Below are 26202 nucleotides of genomic sequence, written 5' to 3'. Positions count from 1 at the left end.
GGGGGGGTGGGGGGGGGGGGTGCAATAGGATTCAAGAAGACTAAAAGAGATGGATAATGTCATTGCAAGACATCTCTCTATGATTTTTGAACAGTTGTGGGAATCTGGGAAGGTCCCAGTGGACAAGAAGCTGTCTAATGTTGTCCAAATTTTCAAGAAGGGCAAGAAGGATGACCCTGAGAACTACAGGCCTGTCAGTCTCAATTCAGTGATTGTTAAAATTATGGAGAAGATTATTCATGGAGGTATTAAAAAACACCTGAAGAACAATGCAGTCACTGGTCACAGTCAGCATGACTTCATGATAGAAATCCTGCTTGTCAAACATAATTTCTTTTTTGACAAGGTAACTCACCTAATTGACCAAGGGAAACCACTTAGAGGGCTGGGCAATCACCAATCATATGAAATTTAACAAAAACAAGTGCCAAATTCTGTACCTGAGATGGGGCAACCCTTGATGTATGTACAGACTGGAGATTGAAATGCTGGAAAGCAGTGCTGGGGAAAGGAACTGAGGGGGTCCTGGTTGATGGCGAGTTGAATAAGAGTCAGCAGTGTCCTGGCAGGCTGGAAGGCCAACTGTGTCCTGGGGTGCTCTGCACTGGGGCAGCCTCACTTTGAGTGCTGGGGGCAGTTTGTGAGTAGCATTAAACTATTAGAAAGTGTTCAAAGAAGGGCAACAAAGAAGGTGAAGGGCCATGATGGGAAGCTGTATGAGAAGCAGCTGAGGTCACTTGGTATGTTCAGCCTGCAGAAGGGGGGACCGAGGGGAGACTTCATTGCAGTCCACAATTTCCTTGTGAGAAGAGGAGGGGCAGACAGTGATCTCTTCTCTCTGGTGACCAGTGCCAGGACCCAAGGGAATGCCATGAAGTTGTGTCAGGAGATATTTAGGTTCTTATTTAGGAGAAGGTTCTTTACACAGAGAGTGGTTGGTCACTGAAACAGGCTCCCTGTATTGGGCTTGCATGATTAGGCTTTGTTAGAGGGGTGGCTTCTGTGAGAAATTGCTAGAAGCTTCTTCCATGTCCAGCAGAGCCAATGCCAGATGGCTCCAAGACAGGTGTGCTGATGACCAAGGGCGAGCCAACCAGAAAGGGTGGTAATGCTTCTGTGACAGCATATTTAAGAAGAAGAAAAAAAAGTTACTGCACATATGTAATTGCAGCCAGAGAAGACAAGAGTAAGAACATGTGAAAGGAGCAGCCTGGCAGACACCAAGGTCAGTGGATAAGGAGGGGCAGGAGACACTCCAGGCACTGGAGCTGAGATTCCCCTGTAGCTCATAGTAAAGACCATGATGAGGCAGCTCTGCCTCTGCAGCCCATGGAGGACCACAGGGATGCAGAGAGCCACCCAAAGCTTATGGAGTGGACACATGAGGGAGCATGTGGATGCTTGTGAGGAGGCTGTGAACCCATGGGAGAAGTGCTGAAGTAGACCCTGTGTTGAAGTAGACTCCTGGAAGGGACCTGCAGACCTGTGGAGAGGGGCCAACACTGAAGCAATATTCTTGGTAGACTTGCAGCCCTGTAGGGGCCAATCCTGGAGCAGCCTGTCCTTGAGGGACTCCACCCTGAGCAAGTGCATCACGTTGAACAGTTTGTGGAGAACTGTTGCCAGTGGGATGGACTCACATTGGAGAAGTTCATGGAGAACTGTCTCCCACAGGACGGACCCCACATTAGAGGTGGAGATGGACTCCTGTACTTCAGCAATGGCAGGAGCGACCTGTGATGAACTGACAGTAACCCCCAATTCCTTGTCTCCCTGCACCACTGGTGCGGCGTGGGTTTTTGCTCTCCCCGGCCGCACGCGGCTCTTGGGAGCCCGGCTGTGGCGTAGCTTCTATGTGCTACCGGGGTTTGCTGCCGCGGGTTCCCGGACACGGCTCCGTGTCTCGGGTGCGTGGGCTGGCCAGCCGCTGTTACCGTGCGCTAGGGACCCGGCAAAGAGGAAGGAATTTGTCCATTTACTCCGTGCTTGGCAGGAACGGTTTATTGGTCACGTGGCGCGGTTCGATGGAAAGACGCGACCGCTCCCGGCACTCGCATGGGAGAAAATGGCCTCTGACTGCCGGCGGGATAGGGTTTTATAGAGGGGCGGGGCGAGAGGATCCACGGCCTGCCGGCCAATAGGGGCGGCTGCCGTGGCGGTGACGCCAGCAACAGCGACCAACCAGAGAACCCCGCAGGGGCGGGCACCGAGCCGCGGGCTGAGCGGGATCGTGTGGCTAGCACGGGGTTTCCCGGGGCCGGACGGCAGGATGGTTACAGGAGCGGCAGAGGGGTAAGATCCGGCAGCAGGCAACATGGGGCCAGAAACCGCGGGGGGTGAACAACGCGGGATTACAGAATTTGACTTATTTTAACATAAATTAAAAACCCTAATCTAAACCCAAACTCCGGGATGCAACACACTGGAGTGGAGGAAGTAGACCTGGGAAGGGGGGAGGGGTGACAGGAAAGTTTTTAAAGTCTTATTTTACTTCTCATTAATCTGGTCTGATTTTTTTAGTAATAGATTCAATTAATTTCTCTAATTCAAGTGTGTTTTACCCATGATGGTATTTGATGAGTGACTTCTGGTCCTTATTTCAGGTCATGAACCCTTTGTTATACTTTCTTTTCCCTGTCCAGCTATGGAGTGGAGTGATGGTGAGGATTTGGTGGGTGCCTGGCATCGAGCCAGGGTCAATCCCCTACACTCTTTTTGGTGTCAAAACCAAGGCACGCATGCAAATTTTTGCTTTTCCTTTAGCAAACTGCCTTATCTAAACCTATGAGTTGTTTTCAATCTTATTTTCTCTCTCCTGTCCATCTGAGAAGGAGAGTGGTAGAGTGTCTTGGTGGGTACCTGTTGTCCAGCCAAGGTCAACTCACCATCCTCCCTAGGAAAGTGGTCACAGCACCAACCTACCAGAGTTCAAGAAGTGTTTGGACAATGCTTTCAAGCTCATGATGGGATTTTTGAGGCTGTCCTGTGCAGAGCTAGGAGCTAGACATAATGATCTTGGGTCCCTTCCAATTCAGGATATTGAATGATTCTATGAAAACATTCTGCTAAAAATGCAAATAATTTTCCAGCATGAGTGTGAAGTTGTATGCAACATTTCACTATTGAATCATATTGATGGAAAGCCATCTGGCTAAAATTACATAAAATTACCTAAAATCATAAGGTATGATTTTGAAGTCTGAATTTTAGAATAAAAAAAGCTTCTGTTTTACTTTTGCCTCATAAATTCTGTGATATCTCATCATAGACCCAATTATTAAAAACAGTTTCAATTTTGTTTTTTTTATAGTTATTTCATAATTTTTTGCCAAAAGTTCAGTTTTATGTTAATTATGTACTAGAATTAGAAAAGGTATGTTCTTGATTATGGCTTGTAAAATACAATCTATACTTCATTATACAGGATAATAGAACAAATAAACTATTATCCTTTTCCTAATTTGAAAATACCTATTGTCAAAAAGACTGTCATAAAATATTACCAAAAGATCAAAGCAATTTGGACAAGGTATAGGAAGTGTAAAATGAAGGTTAATAGTGGTTAACATTCCCCAATTTGGACCATTATCTCAATTGCTGAGCTTGAATAATTTATTCCTAATTAATGAATAAACAAGAGCTTCTAATCCCAAGGGCTCAGAAAGAAAATCATCCATGCATGTGAGGTTTATCAAAGTGGACAAAAGTACAGAGATAGATGGTGTGATTAAGAATTAGTCCAATGGTATATACAATGCCATTTCCCTCTCACAGATGCAAAAGAAAGATAACAGTGGGTTTTTTATATAGCTAAGGATTCTTACCTTCTTTTGTGAAATTTATGCCATTTTAACACCTATGCTTGATCTGTAACTGAAAATTATTTCCCAATCCTTATAATTTCTAAATAAATCTGCCTCTCAGATACACTGGGAAATGAGGGCAACAAGGCCTGCTTTTGATTAGACAAAATAGGAAAACATTGAGCATAGCAGACAGATAAGACGGGAAAATTGTTATTTCATCTTTCAGTAATCTCAACTGATAACTAATTTTATCGGACCATTATTCACTCTTGAAATTTAAAAAATGCTTAACTTTTCAGTTCATTTTACTTTTTTCATTCTGTTGGGATATTATAAATTTTCTGATAGGCTTTACATATATGTATTCAGAAGATGTTCACAAAAATACTTCTGGAAAAAAATCTATGCAATTTTCTTTTAAAAATCCATTTCCCTGTCATGAAGGATTTATAACTCAGCTGCTATAAAGCTTATAATGATTCTGATTTTAAATTGCTTCAATTGTTTTTCCTGGTTTTAACATCAGGGCAGTCAATATATTTTTCATCATATTTAAACTTAAATATTTGATTGTTTACATTTATAATTTCATAAATAAGCCTGTGTAAATGAATACAGGTTCTCTGTTGTTTATAGAAATATATCTGTTGAAACTGTTAATTCTCAGCTCATTCATAAGTGAAGGAGAAAATAGCTGCTGACCCTACAACTTCACCTGTGCTACATTTGCCAATAGAATCATAGAATGGCATGATCTGTAAGGGGCTTTGGAGCTCATCTCATTCCAACCTCTATGCTGTGAGCAGGGAGGGATACCTTCCACTAGACCAGGTTGCTCAAAGTCTTATCCAACCTGGCCTTGAACACTTCCTGGGATGAAGCATTCACAGCTTCTCTAGGCAACATGTTCCAAGTCCTCACACCCCTCAAGGTAGATTTCTTCTTTATACCTAATTGAAACCTACCCTCTTTCCATTAAAAACCATTTCTCCTTGTCCCATCACTATACACCCATACAAAAAGTTTCTCTCCATCTTTCCTGTAGGTTCCCTCCAGGTACTTGAAGACTACAGTTATGTCACCCCAGAGCCTTCTCCAAGATGAACAATCTCAATTCTCTTATCCTTTCCCTATAGACGAGCTGTTCCATCTTTCTAATCACCTTCATGGCCCTTCTCTGGACTTGCTCCAACAGATCAATGTCCTTCCTGAGGACACCAGAGCTGGACACAGCTCCCCAGGTGAAGTCTCATCGGAACAGAATAGAGGGGCAGAATCCCCTCCCTCGACCTGCTAGCCATGCTGCTTTTCATGCAGTCCAGGATACCATTTGTTTTATGGCCTACAAGCATACACTACTATACTCAATGGTCTGCTTAAAGAGTCAGATTCATCCACTGCTGACCATGCTTCCTCTCTTAAATCTGGGGTTTTTTTCTGTTTAACTAATGCTTCTTTTGTTTAATTAATGCTATTTCTGTTTCACTGATGCTAGATCATACAGGACACTATCACAAGGATGCACACATCCAGACCTTGTGAAGCTGACTCCTGGTGACCACTAGAGAAATTAACTTGTGTCCTGTCTTCTGAAATGGTTATCTGAATTAAAGCAGGCAATTATTTAGAGACTTACAGAAGCTAAGTTTGTTAATAGTAATTAATCCTTTAAAACTCTTAAAACAGTCATAATAGCAAATAATCTGAAACATAATCTGAGCGATACAGGTTTTAAAAATACTTTTCTTTCTTGTGAATGGCAGCCCTATTTTATTACCTATAATTATTAGATAATGTTTATATCAGTTTTAAAGGCCTGTCATATTCAGTGAACTTTGATGCCTTTATGAATAATTTGACTAATCTCTTGATTTTGCATTTCTTACTTTATGTACACGTATATGGGTATATATAGATATATAGCTTTTGAGACGACTCAGTGTTTAAAACTTCCTTATATGTATTCTATTTTTTTCAAATGACACTGAAACTCTGATCTTCTCCAGAGTAAAACTCAAAGACTTTTCTTTCACCCTCAGTGTTCAGCTGCAATATCTCTATTCTGTGATGCCTTTCAGAAATCAAATTACTGCTTTAGGCAACAGTCAGAAAATCCTGATACACATGCCATTTTCATTTTTATAAATTTACTTCATATTTTAAATCTACTTTCTCTTCCCTGCATTTCTGAAAGTAAGTTGGCTTTTATTATCACCACGTTATACTTCAGAATTCTTGCCTTGATGGAAATAATCCCTTCACATTCTCCTATGAGTCAGCAACCAAGCTCAAATTAGAATTCACCATTCTGATCTCCACACTCTAAACAATACCATCTTGTTATTTCTTTGGAGACTATTATGAAAGAATGAAATGAGGCATATTATTTGAGATTTTCCATCATTTTCAGTCTGTTGTTGATCTGATCCACTGCCTGAATTTTATTCTGTCAAGTTCAGAACACTGTTTTTATGTGGGTATTTTTATACCATTCCTTCCAATTCTTCCTGTAACAGTTTGCTATATTTTCATTTGAAGTGCTGACAGCATCAGATATTTTTTCACATTATCAGATCACCTTTATATCTTAACCAAGCTAGACATATTTTAAGTTTTTTTTCTGCAAGTGAGTGTTGGGAAATCTTTAATCAACTTTGTTTTCCTTCTTTGTATCCTAATCAATTTCCTGATCATTTAGTGAAAATGATTATGCACCACCGCACACAGTAGTCTGTTGGCAGGAAGGAATGAAAGTTAGAGGACAGATCTTAAATAACGATGTGGTTTTGTAATATATAGTTGGAATGGCTAATGTTATGCATCTCAGGGAAGACAGGAGACCAATGAAATGCTGAATTCATTGACTTCCATGTCAAAATATTCACTTAGCTCTAGGGGGCCAAAATTTATCTGATATATCACTTTGTAAGGGTACCCAGAATGCATGGATCTGTTCTATCAGGTTACTGTGTGTCATGGTTTAGGAATGGTATTCCCCAATTTAGTGTTCCCACTTAATGATTCCAAACTAGAAGATTCTCTCTCACTCCTCCCTCCCCCTCCCACTCCTATTGCAGTGGAATGGAGAGGAGAATTGGAGGTTCAATAGGTAAATATCATGGGTTGAGAGAAGAACAATTTACTGGAAACAGCAAATAAATAATGATGTTGTGAGGGCCCTACCTCCTCTTCATCCCTCGCTAAGTGAATTGATTTGGTCTAAAATTCTTCTTTTGTCTAAGGGAAATTACTAATAAAATTGATTGTTCTTCTGGTTCAGCTGCAGTTTCAGTGGTCAAAGTCACTATAGGTCTGTTTTCCTCCAACTCCTCTTGAACGTGCTGTCTTGTGACGAGCAGTGTCTGGTAGCTGAGGCTCAGCGTATTGCAAAACTTCATACCTCTCTGGAATTTCAAGAGCATTTTTCTTTCAAATATTTTGCCACGTTATCAAAGTCCTGAGTTGTTCAGGGGTGAATTTTCAAACCATTGGAGCAGAATCGTCCTTCAAGAGCTGGCGCATTTTCTCCCATCTTCCATGTCACTTCTGACTATCCAACCTCGGGGCATATGTCTGAAAGACCATCCTAAAATATCTCTTTTGCAACTCCAAACGTGGTGTGGACTGCACTGAGGAGACCTGGCAGACCTAGCAACAAGCACATAATTTCCTTAGCATCCAACGGAAATTCAAAATCCTCAAAAGTATTTTAACAGGTCAAAAGGAAGAAAAGGGGGTGAAAAGCTGGGGAGAATCATCCTTCTCAGTTCCCCCCACAGACTGGGTATGATTGCTAATGGACTTTTAGAGACAGAACCTGAGGTAAGGATACCAGACCAACACTGAATAGACATCCCAAATGACCCTCCTTGCCTTGGATGTTATAATGTCATAAGTTGGAATCACACAGTACAGTAGCAAAGCAACTTTGATCCCTCTCCCTGCTCTGAAAAATATCATCATGAGTGGCACATATTGCATATACAGGAATACACACAGAGTTAGGTGCCACACACATGTGAACAGACCAAGTAACATTGTGACCCATGGTTCATTATCTAATACAGCAAATTGTTAGATGAAATTACTTTCTAACCAGCTCTGGGCAGAACTGTTGTCACCCCAACACTTTGTGCCTCATGTTGGGGGCCAAATAAAGATGTTGTTTAGGAATGGTAGTTTCTCATTTAGTGTTCCCACTAAACTGCTCTAAACAACATGCTACTTCATCACGTCTCCTTCCCTCTCCCTGTGTGACAGAACAGAGAGAAGAACTGAAGTTACAAACAGTAAAGATCATGGGTTGAGACAAGAACAGTTTATTGAAAACAGCTAATAAGTAAAACAGCAAACAGCAAAGTCCTAATAACAGAGCATATAAGAAAAAAGCTGGACTAGCCACATGTTTACTCACCTCTCCTGGACAAGCCCTGAAAATTCATGACTGCTTCCTCCCCACACTAGCCAGACCCAGAGCCCCTCCCCTGTCCTCAGCAAATGAGGGGAGGTGATGTAGAGTAACCTCTGAGTCCTAGCCTTGCCCATTCCTGGCTACTGCAGAAATTAACACTGTTCTGTCCCAAACCAGGACATCATGTAAACATTATTCAACACAACAGACAAATACAAGAGATATGAACAGTAATAAATTAAGCGCACACAGAGATAAAGAGATTCACGCTATTTGCATCCCTCCCAAGGGGAATTTATGTATGCTTCTAGTTCTTCATTTCTCATTTTTGGTTTTCCAATAACTGTTCTTGTGCATTCAGGAAAATGAACTTATCTGTAGCTCTCTCTCCTTTTAATATTTGATTGTCTCCTACCTGCAGTATGGCCACAAATTGAATCCAACCTCAATTGAGTCTGGCACTGCAAAGTCCACCTCTAAATTATATCCCCAAGTGTCATATCCATGTGTTTATTGTACACTTCCAGGGATGGTGATTTCACCACTTCCCTGGGGAGCCTATTCCAATGCCTGACCAACCTTGCAGTGATGAAATTTTTCCTAATATCTAATCTAAACCTTGCCTGGCAGAATTTGAGGATATTTTGTCAGGTCCTGTCACTTGTTTTCTGGGAGAAGAGACTGACCTCCAACAAATTACAACCTCCTTTCAGGTAGGGGTAGGGAGTGATAAGGCTTCTCCTGGGCCTCCTTTTCTCCAGGCTAAACTTAGAAGTGATTCCCTTTCCATGACATTTTTATGTACCTATTGATCAGAAAGAGTAAGCATATTTTAATTAAAATTATTGAGGACTGTTCATGATTAGGGTATGGATAGTTTTATTAAATACTTTTTTATATTCAAAATTAAGCAAAATTAATATAATATTTCATGCAAGTACTAGATTAAAACTGCTCTTGAGGAGATGTATGCTTCATGGTTTTAGAGAAAAATTAGGCCTGCGCCACCATTTTAAATCACACAACACTGCTGCCAGACCACATGAGAACAGGATGTGCCACAGTTGCTTCTGTTGCATCCCTCTTTTTTCATCTGATAAATAATTAACTTATCCATGTAGTGTGAAACAGTTCTAACGGCATAGAACAACAGATTTCTTTCCTCAAATTTATAGTATCCTAAAGGTTATGGCTCTCATAAGAGTTTCTCAGCCACTGTCAGAAGAAGACTTATGCAGAGTGTTTGCATTTTTTCTATATTACTTATTTGTGGCAAGATCCTTAGGAATAGAGCACTGTTAGTCTCATTCTTTGAAAACCCTTAAGGATAATCCTCATATAATAGTGCTTTCCTAATCCCTTGTAATTACCCTGAGAAATACAAATACACAAACACAAATGGTATTATAAGGTTGTCATTATGCATTTTTAGAAGGAGGAAACTTTTTTCAGAATATACAAAATTTTGTAGTCAGGCTTTTTATGTATATGTGTGTGTACCATATCTGCAACATTTTTAATTTGGGAACTCTTAGGAGTTTATCAAATTAAGGATACCATAGTGAGGAAAACAAACACCTTATCATGTATTAGACCTCAGAAGATAATGAATAGCAATACTGCTCACATGCTGTTTCAAAGCACAGTGCTGTCCTAGTAAATCTATCTGCACACAGGTTTTTCATCAGTATGTTTTTACTAAGGAATATAGTCTGGATATTTCCAGGAGCTTCATACCAGTCTTGTTAGCCAAATAAGATCCTATCTTTCTTGGTTATGTTTATGAGAATGTATTTTCACATTAAATTGGAAACAAATGAGTCTACTGCCATTCCTCTCTGGAGTACACATACTCCTGATGCACAGATTTAACACAGGCTTAAGGGGAGAATGATTTGTGAGAGTCTCTTGTTAAAATATTGGCAACACATCACTGAGGATTTCCTCCAGCAAAAGGAATAGATTATACCTCTGTGAGCTGAATGCAGTACTACATGTGGTTTCTTTGTGTTTGTTTGAAACAAGACATACACAAACAGCAAGGAAAACATAATTAGAAATAGTCAAACTGGTTAATGACAAAAATATGAAAAAATCCCACATTCAGAGTATTTGCTATGCAGCAAGAAAATGTCACTCAAACATAACAAATTATTCAATTAAACTAGAAACAGGGTTCAATTTCTAAATACTTATATTAGATTTAAAAGAAAAATTAGACCTTGTGGGTAGAATCACATGCAGAAAATTACTAATGTTTATTTGTGGTGTATTAAGTCACTTAAATTTAGGCCATTTCACACATGACCTAGAATTGTCACCTGTCCTCTGGCAGTTGCTCTATGAGCAAAAAGGCAGGCATGAATTTCTATAGATATTATCTCATACCTGTTTACCCCAGGTAAATATCTCAAATATCCTATCAAATATCCTATCAAATCAATATCAGTACCAAAATTATATTTAGGCAATTGCATCTTTAATTTCTGTATTCTGATTTTTACCAAAAATGCTAAATTGCCCATTTCAATATCTTCTCACACTATTAATAAAAATACCCTAGACTAATAGAAAGTGTAGGAGAGCTTAGAGTACAAATTCCTACTTGTAAGTGCCCATTAAATTTGTGTAATGTAAATGGAAACATCTAGATACCAATCTAAAATTGCTGTTAGCATCCTTTAATGATCATGTTTAAGATAGCTGAAATATTCATACTTTTTTGTCTCCAGTCTCAAAAAAAAAAAAAAATTATATAGTTTATTTTAAAGGATTATGCCCTCAGGACACTTATTTAGTCAGACATATATAGAGAAAAACACCACAAACCCCACACTAATGCTAATATTATTTATTAAAACATTTTTGTGTAGCTGTTATTAATAAATATCCACCAGGATATTTACAGAACTACAGGAAATAGAGACAAAATAAAATTAATATAAAAAATCATAGGATATTTTCTATAAAAGTATTAAAACTAGTAAAATAACCTGGCCTAGTGTAAAATGCTGCATATTGTTCAGCATAGGAAAATCCACGTTCTCAGTTCTCGGTGCCCTAATGTATGCAATACCTCTGAGTTAGTTTACACTTTCATTCTCTTCTGTCACATAGCAACCTAGTCCTTTTTTGAAGAACTTCTGTTTCATGTGGAGTGTGGATTAGTTCTTTATTAATAAACTTTTATGGAGTTTGAATTAACATATAAGGCCATGGCATCTGTCTATAGTGTGGGTGCCTCTATCTGGTGTTGAGAAATATTCTGTGAATTATTCTACATTATAAGCTTTTATGGTATACAAAACATTAATGTAAGTGTAGGCTGGATGATCACATTGTTGGAATTGTGCCTGTTCCTCAAAATTCAAGCAAGTCAGGCTATATGGATGCTATTCTTTGTTTCTCTTAATATTATTCATCTATATATAGTCTAAACAAATGCTCTCACAGCAGGCAACATGGGTACCCTTCACATCATGTCTTCACAGAGCAAAATCCATTCATAAATCCTGTAGTTTGAATTACAAGGTAACCATCTGATCACAGAGTTGGTTTTCTGCTGTTTACATCTGCTTTGCCCACTTCTATGGTTTAAAAAAATATGTTAATGGCATAGAAGAATGGCTTCTAGAGTAAATTGTTATAGAAGGAAAACATACTGAGATTTGCCTTATACAAGTCTCAAACCTTGCAGCATTTCAAATGTTAGTATACCACTTTGTTTCCAATTACTTCATAATTGTGTACATAAAGAATTTCTAGCTTTGGTGTTATGCTTTAAAATCTGTTATTTTCACCAAAAGCTCCTTAATATGAAGTCAAAAAATAATCTCCAGAAACTCGTTATTTTTTCTGAATACAACTTTCTGATCCAAGCCCTATTACCCAAAGGCTTGTAAGACGTGAATATGAAAGCTGATGGCAACAAATCTACCTGAGGCAAAAGCAAAACAAAACAAAACAAAAAACCACCCCACAACCATAGTTTTTCTGCTCAGTATAACTGTTGTTATTGCTAAGTATGAACCCTGCAGGAGCTGTAAGGGGATTGGAAATATAATATGGACACTTTTTACCTTTTGGTCACTGTTTCAAGTATAGCTCAGACTAATAATGACAAAACTGTATTGTATAGTCTTCTGGCTCTGGAATAATGTGCACCAAATGATTTGGTAATTCAAAAAAAATCCTAATGAACCTCAAAGTCATCAACTTTGTATCAAATAAAATCATAATTGCAAACCTTAATAGACCAGCAGTATCTTTCTTGGATTAGAAAAACTGGTACTGTTACTTCACTAGCTATGTCATTTCAATGGAAGAATATTAGCTAAAATTTTGCATTTTGGCCAGCTATTTATTTGCCAGAGAATACAGCTGTAATTATTCCCAATATTCAGTAAATTTAAAAACTACTATATTGGTTTAAATGAAGATATTAAACTTCCATTTCTATCCCCATTTTAAAGAGTTAAATAGCTATGAAATTTATTGAGTATATCTAAAGATGCACTAGAGGCTTGGTTCTTATTTCTTCCACATAAGAACTTGTTCTATAAGACATTTTCTTTAAAGAAACCTATCCAAAACAAATTCTATCAAAGCCTTTTCAATTTAACCTTATCTGTAGTACATATTTTCTCTTGTATTTAGCAAACACTAAATTTAAGTGTATTTAAGTAAATGTAAGATATCTTTGAACTAGATATCTCACCTCTCAGGTGTATTTCTGAACACCCAAGCCTATCAGTCCTGCTAGAAAATTGTCTTTACTTCTTTTGGTCTGAAATAACCTTCTACAGTTTCATGAATAGTGAAAAATTTGTGAGAAATGGGCTTGAAAAAGTATCATATTAGGACACCTTATAAATGGATGGTTGACATATGTCTCCTGAGTAATATAAGTCCATTTTAAAATATTTCACAGCCTGAATAAAAGAGATAGTTTAAACCAATTTTGCCTCAGGACAAGATTCAAAAAGGCATTCAGGATTTTGGATTATTATTTTTTTTTCACTGTTGAATGAGACTTAGTTTCCTCAATGACTTTGGGAAACTGCAGTCTGCTTCTCAGAACTTTTAGCTAATGACCTGCTCTGAGATTAGTTTCCCTCAGTGTTCGTTTAATGACTGTGATACACCCCATCGGAACTCTTGGAGTTTAAGCATTTACTCCAAACTATTATTGTACAAAAAACAGCCTTGTTTTCTAGATAGAGTGTGTTTGTTTGTCCTTATCGGGAATTACCTGTTAGAAATTCCCTCTGGAACATAATTCCTAAGGAAATCTCAGCTAGTTTTCACATTCTAATAGCACTCTATGACTCCGTGATAGTGGAGGATATTATTTCATCCAGACATCCCTCATCCCACACCAAATTCATTACAGGAGCGAGAAAAACTTTAGTCTCTGACCCCAAACCCATTCTATCTAACTTTTACAACAGATACAGTGATATCATTTGGCCATTCTTCTTAATTAAAATATTGTCCCATGTTTTTTTCCCCTGAAAATTTTTTAATAGACTAAAATTTGTCTTTTGTATTTCACCAGCTAACACAGGGCACCTCAGAAAGCTGCATCTCTTTGGCGATTGTCTCCTTTTTAATGTATTACAGCATGAGATTGTTTGGCTGAAAAAAACCCTGAGGTTTTCATTCCTTCTCAATCTGCTTATACAAAAAACAAAGAGGATACAAACACACTAGGATAACCGCTGTTGAATGACAGAAGAGATCTGATTCAGACGACACAGAAAATGCAGAAGTGCTGAATGTCTTCTTTGCCTAGGAAGTGTAGAATCTACTATAAACCCCAGCCTTCGGGAATCCCATGTATCGGAGAAAGAAGATGAAAAGATGGTGGAAAAGAATCATGTCAGGGAATACTTGAGCAAACCAGACATACATAAATTCATCATCCATGAGGGGATACACCCACAATTTCTGAGAGAGCTTGCTGATGTCATTGATAGGAAAGTAAATGATATTCCTGTTTTCAGACAGGGCACAGAGGACCCCAGGAGCTATAGACTGGTCAGCCTCAGTCCCTATGAAGGTCTTTAAGGAGATAAATTAAATCTAAACTCTATTTTCAGGCATGTAAAGAAGACAATCATCAGGAAGAGTCAGCAAGGTTTCACTAAGGAGAACAAGCACATTTGCCAAACTTAATGAACTTCTATAGTGAAATGACTGTCTTGGTAGATGAGGGTAGAGCAGCAGATATTATCTACTCCAATTTCACACTGTCTCCTTTAAGATACTGATAGACAAGTTGATGAAGTATGGGCTGTATAAGTAGACAGTGAGGTGCCTTGAAAATTGGAAGAATAGACAGACCCAGAGGGTCATGAGGCAAGTTGGAGACCAGTGACTAGTGGTGTACTCCAGCAGTCAGCACTTGGTCCAATCCTGCTAAACATCCTCAGTGATCTGGATGATCGGGCAGAATTCACTCTCAGCAAGTTTGTTAATGACACCAAATTGGGAAGAGTCACTTATGGTCATGCAACCATCCAAAGGGATCCCAACAGGCTGGAGATATGGGCTGATAGGAAGTTCATGAAGTTCAGCAAGGAGCAGTGCAACATTTAAAAATAGACAATAGTCTTCAGTTTAGATTAATGAGTTCCAGGATTTGAGGAAAAATAATGAAGTATTGATAAATATCAAAGTTACTTGTCCTTCTCATTTTTTCATGATCTCACTGGAGTACCTGCAGTTAGACCTCAGTCTTTGGTCATGATTTTTCTTGATGGAATGAGTACTTTTCATCTAGACACAAAACTTTAGGCCCCTGACAGCTACACTTCTCACTTCCTATTGCCCACTATTTGTTGTAACACACAGATACTTTCTGCTTCTCAGAGTTAATCAGTGACGGACAACTTCCCAAATAACACAGACATTGTTTGGGGCAAACCAAAAGTAAAAAGAGGTATACACTAAAGCATTAAATAGGTTTTGCATATATTTAAGAATATGATTTAACACGCAGAATACTGACAGATTAATTCCATCATTCAGTTAATAGGTTCTTGAAAGTGCTTGGCTGTCTCTTTTGATTGTTTTCTTCCTGTCTTTTTTTGTTTTTGAATGAGATGAAAGTAGTACTATTTTCCAGTCATCAGTGAAAAGATGAATGCTATTTAACCAGTAGTAGAATATGCACCAAACCCCCTTTTCCACATGACTGAAATTCCAATTTTCTTTCTAGTGCTTAGTCAGGAAAGCAGTAACTACCATCCCCTAGAAAACATCTGTATCATACTGTATTATTCAGTATATTCCGATGTTGTATTTCTCAAATGCTCCATGTGTCCAGAGCATCCACCATCTGACTGGAACAGTCCATAAATATTCTAAGCATTCAGAGTATAACATCTGGCACACTCATTATTAGCCTTTCATTCCACATTTTATTTATATTATAATTTCGGTAATGGCTTTTTAGTTCAGACATGATGCCTGTGTCAAAAGTACATCTTATTAGTATTCACAAACTATAGACTGACTGATGAAATAATCATGTCAAAGATTTGCTGATCATAATTTCTATGATACTGAGGATTTCAACAGATATTACAATTGTCTCTATGTTCTGTATTATTAATGATAACAGCTGCAAGTCTTGCATGTTGCAGTAGTCTGAGCTGAGACATATGACTACTTAACCTAAGTTCAGAATTGGTGCATATCTTCAGAAAAGTGTTAAACAACTGTTAGCAGTTAGAAGAGGGAAAAATAGCTTCCTTTTAACTCCATCTGGTACATAATGGAAATCCAAACTGTTACTAATAAAACATTGAATCTTATACAGAGTACATGGTGAAAAAAATCTGGGGAAAAAATGAGTACATAACAAATTACATACTTTGATAATTGCAAAAACAGAACAGAGAAGATAAGAGGAAGACACAAAAATAGTATTAAATGATGGTATTACAATAACATAATGTGTTTAATTGAAAGTGTGCCTATGAAAGATGATTCTTGCAACTAGAATTCTAATATATAGAGGAAATTTGGTACATAAACAAAAACTTAGTTGGAACCAGAATTCTTATTAGGATTTTAAATAGCCCTGCATCATTGGGTAGATCTAATTTACTCCATACTAAAAGAAAGAAAAAAAAAAAAAAAAACAAAAAACAAAACCACAACCCAAACAAACAAAAAAAAAAAAAAAACAAAACAAAACAAAACAAACAAAAAAAAACCAAAAAAAAAAAAAAAAAACCAAAAACAAAAAAACACAACCTCAAACCCCAGCAAAGATAAGTGCATAATTCCTTTAAGCCATTTGAAAACTGCAGGCCTACATATGAGAGAACTCCACAAACCCTTGTTAACTAATGCAATGATTCAGTTTTTACATAAAGTTGCAAGGAATTAAAAATAAAGAAGAAATGACAGATGGTATATAACTAGACTTGCAGGAAAGAAAATTTCCTGGACAAAATCTCAAGGTACTCAGAATCACAAAACACCATTTACAGAGGAATTGTCTCCTAGTAACCTAAGACAGCCAACCATGTACCAACCAGAGGAGAAACCATCCTTGACCTACTTGCAAATAGAGAGGAATTGATTGAAAAATTGAGAAAAATAGTGAAATGTGGAACGGCCACAATGAAGTAGTAGAATCTAGATAAATAATTAATGAATTTACTTAGCACAGTGGTACATGAGCACTGAAAATTAGACTCAAATGCACAACAATTGAGGAGCCAGGCAGATTTCTGGGCAGGTCCCCAGGACAGTGAGTGTGAGAGAAGCTTCCCAGGACTTTTCATGTTAAGTCACTGGAACTAGTCAGTGAGAAACTTCTGTAGCTAATCTGCGTGAATTGATGAAGTTTCCAGTTTTCCACTGCTCTTTTTCCTGCTTAGCTCCTCTTCATATTTTTTGTCTTTCCCATATATCTGTGTAGCAGAACCTATAGGTGCTAACACCAAACATTTCATTAGAAAGCATATCCAAAGTTCATCCATACAAATGCTTCTAACAATTTGGGTCCAACTGTCCAGAGGGCAACAAAGAGAAACAGTAAACCTAGAATTACAGAATTTAAACTCATTTAAATAATTGAGTTTTCCAGGCCAAAATAATACTGATATTATTAATAGTAATATTCATATCAATATGAGTAATGGCAACAACAACAATATTAACATACATTGCATTGCAATGATTATGGACCGTACAGAAGTGGGCAATACTCCTACTTAGGACCATGAGTTTTGAAATAATTTTTGATATTAGACTTACGGCATAACATGCATGAAGACTTCCTAATATATACTGCTTCTCAAATTTCAATGGGGTTATTATGTTCAAAGACAAAACTATAGGGGGTGTGTGGAGAGGGAAATTGAATGTTCCTGACTGTCTTTATTTTAGTTTTGATTCAAAGACCTTTTTCTATTCAGTTCAGCTGAAAAGTTGACTAGATAAGAGTGTGTCTTATTTTGGGATTGCTCTTTCATCTAGGATTCAGTCCCAAAAAAATGACTGTCCTCAGGCTTGTCCTTCTGTGAAGTATATGCTGGTCAGAGGAGAGGTTTATTCTTATGCCCTTCCTTTCTTCTGAGGCTACAGTCACGCACACAACTTCCTCCAAGGGATTTTCTGTAATCCAGGAACTTGCCAGATAATCACATTACTAGCTTGTCTCAGAGAATAGGCACCTGATAAGGCATATCAGAAACACTGATGTCTTTTGGGTGTTAGTAAATCCTTTTCTCCCCTAGAAAGTAGTAAACATAGCATTTATGAAGGGTGAAACTAATGGTCGGACAAATTGTTGAGCAATAATCCTGACTAAAAATAGTTTTCCTAGCAAATTAAATCCTTCAGTTTTGTAGAGGTTTATGCATAAATCTCTGTAATACATAAATTGAAAACCACATCTCAAAGAATTAAAGGAATATTTTAAAAGCACCAGGGCCCTTTCTCTGAGACACATCAGCTAACTCAAAACAGCTAGTATCCATCCTATTTAATTTTTATACACTCCAGAGAAAGTATAGACTCTCCTAATTTGTGTATTGGGAGTCATCCGTGATACACCCTAACTCTCAAGAACTTAATATAAATTATTTGGGATATGGCTGGAGACCAAAAACCAAAACCATGCTAATAAATAATTAGAGCAATTTAAGGCATTTAGTGATATGTGTACATAAGCAATAGAGTTATAGTTACAGTGCTCAGGAATGCTGTTGATACTCTTTAGTGGAGACCATACAATAGTCCACCAAACTATTGCTTTTATAGAAAAAAAGAATGCTGCTTTTTATAATTCTTGATGCATTAGATGCCACATCAGTCAAATAAATTTTGTGGATATGGGATGTTTGGAAGGAGTAACTTCTAAATTTGACACACTGGGACTAAGAGTCATAGTAATCATGGTACAACAGAATAGTATATCTGCTGTTGTAGAGGAATGATTTTTTAATTGAAGACCACACAGACTACAGTTTTACAGTTACCTGCTGAAGATGTCCCACCAAGTCAAGCAGATTGCAGGGAGACAAACAGCCAAGTAGATTGTCTACGCTCGAACTGTAGCCCAGGAACCTGTAGTTTTAATTTTAATCTAATATTAAATAACCAAATGGAAAACTAGGATTGTGGCTGTCTTCATAGCATTTTACAGCGGGCTAGTAGTAGAGCAGATATTGCGCTAGAAATTTAAATCACAGTATAAAGGACAGAAAAGCAGATTTTTAAAATTTCAATAAATTGAAAGCATTTATTATTAAAAATAAAAAGCATTATAGGGGAAAAAATTAGCAATGCAAGAACAAAATACCTCATGAGCAAAAAGGCAATGCAAATACAGGAAAATCAAAACCACAGATTGCTTAGCTAATAGTTCGTACAAGAAAACCTATAAGGAAAAACTTGAGATCTTGTCATATCCTGTGCAGCAGAACTTTGCCTCTTAAAGAATCTACTGTCATTTTACTACATTTTAAGTTTCACAATATTACTGGAAATTCAGGGGGAAAAAAGAACAAATTTATCAGCAAATAATTTCTGAAAGAAATTATTGTATATATTATTCTATAATATATTATTGTATAAATTATAAATTATTTATTATTTTATAAATAATATGTTATTGTATAATATATTATTGTATAAAGAATTTAAAATGTGTAGATGAGTGGCACTCTAACAACACACAAGCATTTTTACAGTGTGTATTACATGATTTTATAGGTGCTGTACTTACCACCCTGAGTTTATTGATTGGAATTTTTGGTTATTTCAATGAACCTTGATTGCATTTGCCATTTTGCTTGACTGAATAATAGATAATTAGACTTAAGGAAGAACATTTTACACAGCAATACAAAGTTGCATAATAAAATTGTCTTTACAATATTTCACCATTATCTACTTTCCTGGCTCTAGTAGAATTTTTTAGGGTTTGGGATTTTTTTAAAGTAAAAAAAAATCAGGTGAAAATGGGTGCTGATTTCTGCTTCTGTGCAAAATCAAGCAAATACATCTCTATATTTCTTATTTGGCCTTTTTTCTGTTGTTGCTTTTCCCCCTAAAAATCCCCAGATTCTTCTGAAGTATTCACTTAATTTAAAATTGAGAACCAATCAATCACCAAACAATTCATTTCCTAGATAATATTATGACAAAAGTCTGTTCACTGGAAGTTTTATAAACTGAATTAATTTGTTGATTACAATTTCTCCTTAGTCAAAGTGTAATTTCTCCTCACAAATACAATCAGAGATTTCTACCAAACCAAAAAAGAAAAAAGATTAAAAAAAAAAAAAAAGCTACAGGTGGAAATAAAACAGTAACTATGATTATGAATAGAAATCAAGGAAGAAAAAAAAAAGTATTTGTAAATTTGACTTAAAAATATCTAAAAAATAAAGCAATTCTTCAAACTATAAGGGACAACATTTATTAATAAATGTAGGAATTAGGAATCCCATGCATATACAAACATTTTTTTTTTACATATATGCATAGGTAATGTACACCATTTTATCAATTCCTAGTACAGCTATGATGGCTGGAAACTTTGTCTTCTGGTTAACATGAATAAGCCAAAGTTGGAAAATGTAAAAAAGTTTCTATTAGTAGGAAAAACATTACATCAAAGAGCGCCCTTTGGCAATAGCATCGATGGGGTGATGGAACAAGATTTTCTCTTACTTCATATTTCTCATTTCCTTTCAGTGAACAGAAAACATGCCCAGGAACATAGACTTGGTTTGTGGTTTTTATTTCTTTGTTGGAATTTTTTTTCAGCTTATTATGACTTCAGTGATAATTTTATAATCTTGAAAATAGCTTTATTCCATCTCTAAGGTGAATATGTAGCATAAACTTCATCTGGTTTTGTGAGTATGGATATATTATCACAACGTTTATTGTCAACTTCTGTCTCATCTTTTCTGCATTTTATTTTAAACTTCTCTTTTTAAACTTTTGTCCTTTCTTTCATTGTGATACAAGTATGGTAGACCTTCCCCACAGATACATTTTCGGTCCTAAAAAAAACCCCTTTAGTTCAGTATGGCTACAGATATCCCACTCAGGATATTCTATTATTCTGTAGCTCTATAATATTATTAATGATCCATCAGACCTATTCAGTGCAGGAACCCTGAGAGAAGGATTTTTCTGTATTATACAGATTTGTTGGGATGATTTGCTATTTAGTTAGTACTTTTGTTGCATATTTCATACAACAATTAGAACTGAATAAGTGCAGTTTGTCATCTTGTCTTCATTTAACCAAATATTTGATTTAAGCAAAAATTACTTAATGAAGATTTTTATACATATTCACAATGGTATAAACTGGCATTACTAGAAAAAAATAAAATTAAGTCATCTGAGAATGTGGACTTGATTCTGTGGGTGACATTTAGTAGTACTCTTCAGATGGTTTATACTACTCTAAGAACAGAACACAGCTGTAAACTCAATTTAGTGTTTGCCATTAAACCAAATTCATGACTACTTTGTACAGAAAAGCAACTAAAGCACTTACAGTAAATCAGTGAATCTGGTCCTCAAGTTTGCAAAAATGAGAGCCGATAACACTCCTTCATATGTTAATATACTTTGTTCCTTTCTTTTCATTTGTGTCATTAATGGAGAGGGGTTGGGATTCAAATGCCTGTTAGTAATTAACTATTTCCATTTTATATGGTCAACAGCTTTTTTAGTGTAGGTATTTTCTATGTGTCCTACATTCATTTGGGTCAGGTGGGTGGTAAATGGGCCTTACCAGGGATTGTACAGTAAGATTCTACTATCCAAACAGAAGGCCACTGCTCTTTTATTAAAGAGACAGAATTTGCTTTATCAATTATTTCACCTCAAAATAATCATCTTAGATCTTCCAATCCTTTAGTGACTCAAATAATATATCTTTAAGGCTCTTTCTGGTTTAGGGTGGTGTAAATTATGTGACTGTCCACTACTGGGTTGGATCTGACCCATGAAACTGGGAGATGGCATTTTGCCACTGGCTTGATCTAGTTCAAGAGCTTCTAGTGCCTTGCTTTACTATCACAATTGACTACTCCTGGCAGCTCTTGATGCATCTTGATTAACACATGCACAAAAGATTTCATGTAACTTTTGCTCAAACTGAATCTAAAAGCTCATTTCTACAAAATTAGTGATTCCAATACCTTTCAGTGTTAACTTTATGTGCTGATTTCAACACTATCTGGAAACTGAACTCCAGATAAGCCACTTCTCTTTCCACTCTTCAATTTACTGAAAGAGCAAAGCTATGGAATAAGATAAACATAATGACAGCAATATTAATAGCAAAGGCATACAAAAAAAGAGGGTTTTTTACCCACAAAATGGTGTTTGCCACCAATGAGGAACAAAAGATGGTGGATGCCCCATGTAGTTCATGCCCATGTGACTTCTCCATACAAAGGCAATATGGCAACCATTTCTATGCACCATACCAAATGGCCACTGGGAACAAAGGCAAAATGGCAGGGGAGCTCCTGCAGTTAATGTGTGTGTCCCCCCTGCTGCCCCAAGCTCAAAAAAATGGCAAACAGTGACAAAGAAGTCTCCCAAAATCTAGGTAGCCTGAGTCGGGTTGCTCCCACAGGTCAACTTTCCCACTGTTCCACTGCCTTATTTTGACTTGTTTAGGCTTGGCTGGATGGCCATGGCTTGGCTGGCATTGCCCTTGCCAGTCCTTTCCCCATGGAAGCCTCCAGGTCAGAACTGTTGGGTCAGCAATGTTGATTTACATTTTTGGTGCTATTATTTCAGCACCACATCCCATAGCCGCATCCCAGAGAGAAAGGGAAAAGGACTGGCAGTATGGCATAGGAACCGAGGTCCACAGTGACCCTGACTCTCCTGCTGAAGAGTGAGAGAGAAAGAGAGACAGAGAGGAGCACACTCATTTTCATCCTGAAATCATTTCCCAGTGATGATTTGAATGATATATAGAATAACAACTGAGACAACCACACCTCACCAAGCTCATCTCTCCTCTTTCCAACCAGGACACTCGACATTTGCTCTGTGCTTTTAAAGTTTTCTAGTGCCATGAAAAATAAATAGGATTTCTTTGACTAAGCAATCTGAATTGCAAATATCCAGTAACAGAAAATAACTGTCATAGTGATGGAAAAGACAAGATCAGTTAGTTATGTTCACGTGTTACATGAATGGAACATTACATTCTAAAATAACTGATGATACTAACAGAATTCTTCCTCAGGCACACAACTGTGGTGGTCGGTGTTGAGGGTAACAGGCCTGGGATGCTTTGGGAGGATACTTTTGTTTAACTGTGTCGATTTCCCGAGGCTTCCTGTTCCCACATGTTAATAGCTACCTGCCAGTCACCTGGGACTCACTCCCACAGCCCAGAAAGTTCTATTCTCCCCGTTCCATTGGCTCCTGTGTTACAGTCACTCCCCTCATGTTACACCATTGGTTAAATGTATATCACCCCACCTCAACTCCTCCTTCTGCCACTGTCCCCATTAGTTAATTGTACCCTGTCCCTGCCTACCTTCCCCCAGTTTATATATTTTGTATCCAGCCCCTGCTGGGGTTCTTAGCAGACTCTTGGCTGTCAGCTCGCAGCTCCAGCTATAGTTTCTGCTGTCAGCCTGCGCTCTGTCCCTGGATCCCTCCTCCTGTGGTTCGTCTCCCTCCTGCTTCACCTGCCTCCCTCCCAGCCTACCTTCATTCTACTCCTGTGGACCCTCTGTTCAACCTTCAAATAAACCCAGTTGGAACTCTACACGGAGTGCACTCCTGTTTCTGGTGAGGAAGATTACTTCATCCAGGCACTGTTGACTGGTCGACTGGGGTATTGGTTCGTGGGTCCTGGGACGGTAATGTCGCCAACCCTGCAAGTCACCCTAGAGGACACGGTCCAGGGCGGCCCGCACACAACAAGGGTCTTCAAGTTTTTGCTTCAAAAGATTGTATGAATTAGACATCCATGTGTTTTCAAGGTCTTAATATTTTGTCGATTGTAGGGCAAAGATGGCTTTAGAAATCTAAGGAAAAGATGTCTTTGTGATTTTACAGGAAGTTAACATCTTCACATTAGACAAAAGTTACACAAAATACAATTAAATACATTTTGGTTCCTCTCCAGGTGAAACTAAGTCTTGAAAAGATTGAAAATGGAAGCTATATGTAAGATAATGAGTACACCTAATATCAATGGACATAGGTGAGACTATAGGATGTGTAACATCTTACAACAAATTTCAAAATGTACTTTAATAAATGGTGTTCTTCACATTACTTCAACATCTATCTCAGCAGGAAAGCTCATTTTTATCCAAACTTTTGTAGACAAAACAGACTTCCCTTTATGTTCTTATTACACCTTTTTTCCTTGCCATACATTGCAGATGAAAACAAATAATTTAAATTAACAAACTGAAAATATAAAAGGCCTTTTCAGAATGCTGCCCACAGGTCTTTAAAATGATGAAAGCACTTTACATTATAAGATTGCTCTAGTCTCTGAACATGTATCCCAGTTTGAGAGATTGAAAATCTCCCTGAAGTCTGAAGCACTTAAATAATTTAGATTAAATTTAAATTGTCCTACACTTTATAAGCCCAGAACCATAGTCACATCTTTACTGGAAAGCTTATAAAAATTTGAAATGCTCCAATAATTTTAAATCTTGTAGAAGCCTAGTACCTTCCAAATTAAAGTGCTAATAAAAAAATAGTACTGAAATTTAAATCTCTAAATGCAGTGTAGAATGATTTAAAATTATTGAAGCCTTTCAATTTTTTATGAGGTCTCTATGTAGAAGTGAATCAAACAGCATTTTTAGCACAATGGAAATAAGTTACAAAATAAACATGGAAAAACTGTCATCAACATAGCGGTGTAGTATGAGAACTTTTTCAGGGTGCCAAAGAAGCTTTGAAAGAACAACTGCATACTGAAAATTTAAGCAGATCCAGCCTTCTGCTTAAAATCTCTTCATTGGACTCAGGAGATACTTTAGGTTCTGATTTTGTGCAAGCTATTTAATGTCCTTAAATTTCCATTTCTCCCTTTCTTATTTAGATAGCAAATTCATTGGGGCAAGATCTTTCTCTTTTTGTGACTAATATTCAACTGATTAAATGTGCATATCTGCCATGTCAACATCCATATCTAACCTAGTTATCCCAGTGTGGCTTCATAGTCAGTGGAGAGAAATACATTATTTTCAAAGGCTGTTCATATAACTGTAAACATTTAAATAAGAAATAGATCACATCCTGAAGAAGCCTATTAGTCTCAATCAACAATAAGAGGAGCCTAAAGTCACTAGTTTAAAGTTGAGGGAAATGCAGCCACCTTGCTATTATCTTGCCTGATTATTAAGACTTCCAGGTTTTCCTGCAACACCTATTGCTAATAGCTATAAAAATCTCAAATAGATAACCATAAGTCTTCTAAATCTGCAAGTGTTTGGCTGTGAAATGTTTTCAAACAGTGAATATGCAAAGATCTCTTAGTAATATATTCATAAATATGTTCCTGAAATGAAAAGGAAAAAGAAAATACGTGGGTCATCCGTATCTAATTAGATGGGTTTTTTTCTTTCCATAATAGTTATGGTAGAAAGACTTAAACAGTGAAATATATCAGGTATTTCACACACTTTACCTGTAAGGATGAATAATTTTCTTGCAGAACTAATGATAGGAGAACCTGAAGAAAATCCAACCACTTCCACTGACCTGATTCAATCTGAGTTTCAGTAATAGACTGAGATTACTTTAGGATGACAAAATCCTTCTAACAGATGAAGAAGAATTCAAGATAGAGAACCACAGGTTTTCACAAAACCAAAGTTCATCACACAGCAGATATGAAACATGTCCTCCAACTAAATGTAAAAATCCATGGCAGGAGGTGGCTGACAGTGAAGAATCCCAAAAAATTCATGTTTCATGTTGAGTGTAACCTACTGCCTGCTGAAGAAATTCAGTAAAGGTGGTAAGTCTTTAAAACTTGGAGTGGCAGGTGGTTATGGTGAGGTGAGGTGCAGTGCACTGAGAGACCATGGGTGCTGGTCTTCCAAGACCCAGCCATTTCTCCTCAGCTGCCAGACCCTGGGCCAGGAGTCCCTTGAATGGAGGGGCTATGACAAACACAGCCAGGCACAGGGGCCTCCCCAGAGAGATGGCCAGGTGCAGCATCACGCTCTTTCTCCCGGGTCCGGAGCAGCTCCGGCACCCTTCAGTGCCACCTCCCCCCAGACGCCCGGGTCCGCCGCTTCTTTCCTGCGTGCCACTGCTGCTGGCACGCCAGTCGGAGTCTGCCGGGTTCTGTCGCCTGCACGAGGGTCCGAGGCAAAGAGGGAAGGAATGTCCAAATCACCCACGAAGAAAAGTGGGATGGCTTTATTGTCGAGAGCTGCAGTGGGGGGGTAGCGACCCGCACTTCCCACTCCATGTGGGGGAAAT

The sequence above is a fragment of the Vidua macroura genome, chromosome 2 (genome assembly GCF_024509145.1).
Source record: "Vidua macroura isolate BioBank_ID:100142 chromosome 2, ASM2450914v1, whole genome shotgun sequence".
Taxonomy (NCBI): domain Eukaryota; kingdom Metazoa; phylum Chordata; class Aves; order Passeriformes; family Viduidae; genus Vidua; species Vidua macroura.
Note: the sequence above shows the minus strand (reverse complement) of the source record.